Genomic DNA, 3,848 nt, shown 5'->3' on the forward strand with positions numbered 1-3,848 from the left:
CTCCCAAGTAGCTGGGATTACAAGTGCCCGCCACCACACCTGGCTAATGTTTGTATCTTTAGTAGAGACAGGGTTTCACCATGTTGGCCAGGTTGGTCTGAAACTCCTGACCTCAGGTGATCCTGAAAGCAACAAGATGGTGTCTTCCCCCCTTTCCCCTTCCTTTGCTTGAGTGATGCCAGAGGTATCCAGTTAAAATAGCAGGTTTAAATAAAACCCAGTCTCATAATACTCAAAATGTCTAGGTTTCAAGTGAAAATCACTCATCAAGAACCAGAAAGGTCTCAAACTGAATGAGAAAATAAATGGATTCCAATACTGAGATGAAAGAAATATTAGCATTATCAAGGATTTTAAAGCAACAATAATAAATATACTGTAATGAGCATGCTTAAAACAAATGGAAAAATTGAAAAGCTTACCAGAGAAATAGAAAATCTCGCAAAAAAAACAGAAATCAATACTAAGAACATCTCTCAAAACCACACAATTACATGGAAATTAAACAACCTGTTCCCGAATGACTTTTTGAGTCAACAAAGTAATTAAGGTGGAAATCAAGAAATTCTTTGAAACTAATGAAAATAAAGAGACAACATACCAGGATTGCTGGAACACAGCTAAAGCAGTGTTAAGAGGAAAGTTTACAGAGCTAAATGCCGACTTCAAAAAGCTAGAAAGATCTCAAATTAACAACCTAACATCACACCTAGAGGAACCAGAAAAATAAGAGCAAACCAAACCGAAATCTAGCAGAAGACAAGAAATAACCAAATCAGAGATGAACTGAATGAAATTGAGACATAAAACACCATACAAAAGATCAACAAAACCACAAGTTGGTTCTTTGAAAGAACAAATAAGTTTAATAGACCACTAGAGCTAGACTAATAAAGAGAAAGAGAGAGAAGACCCAAATAAACACAATCAGAAATGACAAAGGAGATATTACCATTGACCCCGTAGAAAAGCAAAAAACTCCGAGACACTATTATGAACAACTCCATGGACACAAACAGGAAAACCTAGAAGAAATGGCTAAATTCCTAGAAATACATAACCTCCAAAGATTGAACCAAAAAGAAATGAAAACCCAGAATAGACCAATAACAAGCTCCAAGACTGAATCACCAATAAAAAGCCTACCAGCCAGAAAAAGTCCTGGAACAGATGACTTTACAGCCAAATTCTACCAGACATATAACGAGAGCAGATACCAATCATACTGAAACTATTTCAAAAAATTGAGGAGGGATTCCTCCCTTACTCATTCTATAAGGCCAGCATCATTCTGATGCCAAAATGTGGCAGAGCCACAGTGTAAAAAAGAAAACTTCAGGCCAACATCTCTGATGAATATAGATGCAAAATCCTCAACAAAATACTAGCATACTGAATCCATCAGCATATCAAAAAGCTAATCCACCACGATCAAGTAGGCTTTATTCCTAGGATGCAGTTCAACATAGGCAAACCAATAAATATGATTGATCACATAAAAGAACTAAAAAAAAAAAAAAAAAAAAACCCACATGATTATCTAAACAGATGCAGAAAAGACTTTTGATAAAATTCAACATCTTTTCATTTTAAAAACCTTCAACAAAGTAGGCAATGAAGGAACATACCTCAAAATTAGAAGAGCCATCTATGACAAACTCATAGCCAACACCATACTGAACAGGCAAAAGCTAGAAGCATTTGCCTTGAGAACTGGAACAACAAAAGGATATTCACTCTCCCCATTCCTATTCAACATAGTACTGGAGGTCCCAGCCAAAGCAATCAAGAGAAAGAAAATAAATCCATATAGGAAGACAGAATTCACACTATCTTTTTTGTAAACAATATAATTTTATACCTAGAAAGCCACATAGTCTCTGACTAAAAGCTCCTAGATATGTCAACTTCAGCAAACTTTCCGGATGTAAAATCAAGGTACCAAAGTCAGTAGTATTTCTATGCACCAACAATGTCCAAGCTGGGAGCCAAATCAAGAATGCAATCTCATTCACAATAGCCACAAAAAAGTAATAAAAAACTTATAAAAGAATACCTAGGAATACAGCTAACTAGAAAGGAGAAAAATCTCTGCAATGAGACTTACAAAACACTGCTGCAAGAAATCAGAGACAATAAAAACAAATGGAAAAACATTCCATGCTCATGGATAGGAAGACTCAATATCGTTAAAATGACCATACTACCAAAGCAATTTACAGATTCAATGCTATTCCTATCAAACTACCAATGACATTTTTCACATAATTAGAAAAACTATTCTAAAACATATATGGATACTCCTTCAGCGTAAATAAGGTTACATAAATAAATAAAATAAAACACATATGAAACCAAAAAATAGTTCAAATAGCCAAAGCAATCCTAAGCAAAAAGGACAAAGTCAGAGGCATCATACTACCCAACTTCAAACTATATTTCAAGGATACAATAATCAAAACAGCACGGTGCTAGCACAAAAACAGACACATAGACCAATGGAACAGAATAGAGAGCCCAGAAATACAGTCACACACCTAGAACCATCTGATTTTCAACAAACCTGACAAAACAAGTCAATAGGAAAAAGGACTTCTTATTCAACAAATGATGCTGGGATAATGATGCTAGCCATATGCAGAAGACTGAAACTTCATCCTTTCTTTTCCCCATACACAACAACCAATTCAAGATGAACTAAAGACTGAAATGCAAAACCTAAAACAATGAAAACCCTAGAAGAAAACATAGAAAATACCTTTCTGGACATAAACCCTAGCAAAAATTTCATGACGAAGATGCCAAAAGTGATTGCAACAAAACAAAGATTGACAAATGCAACCTAATTAAAGAGCTTCTGTATAGCAAAAGAAACTACCAAGAGAGTAAACAGACAACCTACAGAAAGGGAGAAAATATTTGCAAACTATTCATCTGACAAAGGTCTAATATCCAGAATCCATAAGGAACAAATTGAAAGTAAAAAACAACACTATTAAAAAATGAGTACTCCGTGCCACTCCCAGTCACAGCCTCCCACGCCTCGCTCAGCTCCAACATGGCAAAAATCTCCAGTCCTACAGAGACTGAGTGGTGCATTGAGTCCCTGATTGCTGTTTTCCAGAAGTATGCTGGAAAGGATGGTTACAACTGCAGTCTCTCCAAGACGGAGTTCCTAAGCTTCATGAATACAGAGCTGGCTGCCTTCACAAAGAACCACAAGGACCCCAGTGTCCTTGACCGCATGAAGAAACTGGATGTCAACAGTGATGGGCAGTTAGACGTCCCAGAATTTCTTAATCTGATTGGTGGCCTAGCTGTGGCTTGCCATGACTCCTTCCTTAAGGCTATCCCTTCCCAGAAGTGGACCTGAGGACCCCTTGGGCCTGGCCTTCAAACCCACCCCCTTTCTTTCCAGCCTTTCTGTCATCATCTCCTCCTCACAGCTCACACGTCCCCTGAGCCCAGCACACCCACCACATCATGCAGGCCCCACCTGTGGATAGTAATAAAACAATGTCACTTTTTTAAAACATGAAAAAAAAAGTGGGTGAAGGACATGAACACAAATTTCTCAAAATTAGATATTTATGTGGCCATCAATCATACGAAAAAGTGTTCAACATCACTAATCATTAGAGAAATGCAAATCAAAACCACACTAACCCAGCCGGAATGGCTATTATTAAAAAGTCAAAAAATAACAGATGCTGATGAGGTTGTGGAGAAAAGAGGATGCTTATACACTGCTTGTGGGAATGTAAACTAGCTCAAACACTGTGGAAAGCAGTTTGGAAATTTCTCAAAGAACTTAAAACTGAACTACCATTCAACCCAGCAATCCCATT

At 37.2% G+C, this 3,848-nt stretch overlaps 1 protein-coding gene and 1 pseudogene across 1 annotated transcript in view; one reads left to right on the plus strand and one right to left on the minus strand.

The window, feature by feature from the left end:
• Positions 1-3,848, minus strand: part of LOC105529245 (putative C-mannosyltransferase DPY19L2P1) — a 58,687-nt gene that overhangs the window by 4,232 nt on the left and 50,607 nt on the right. The window lies entirely within an intron of this gene.
• Positions 3,059-3,401, plus strand: LOC105529237 (annotated as a pseudogene).

Source organism: Mandrillus leucophaeus, unplaced genomic scaffold (assembly GCF_000951045.1).
Source record: "Mandrillus leucophaeus isolate KB7577 unplaced genomic scaffold, Mleu.le_1.0 Scaffold757, whole genome shotgun sequence".
Lineage (NCBI taxonomy): Eukaryota > Metazoa > Chordata > Mammalia > Primates > Cercopithecidae > Mandrillus > Mandrillus leucophaeus.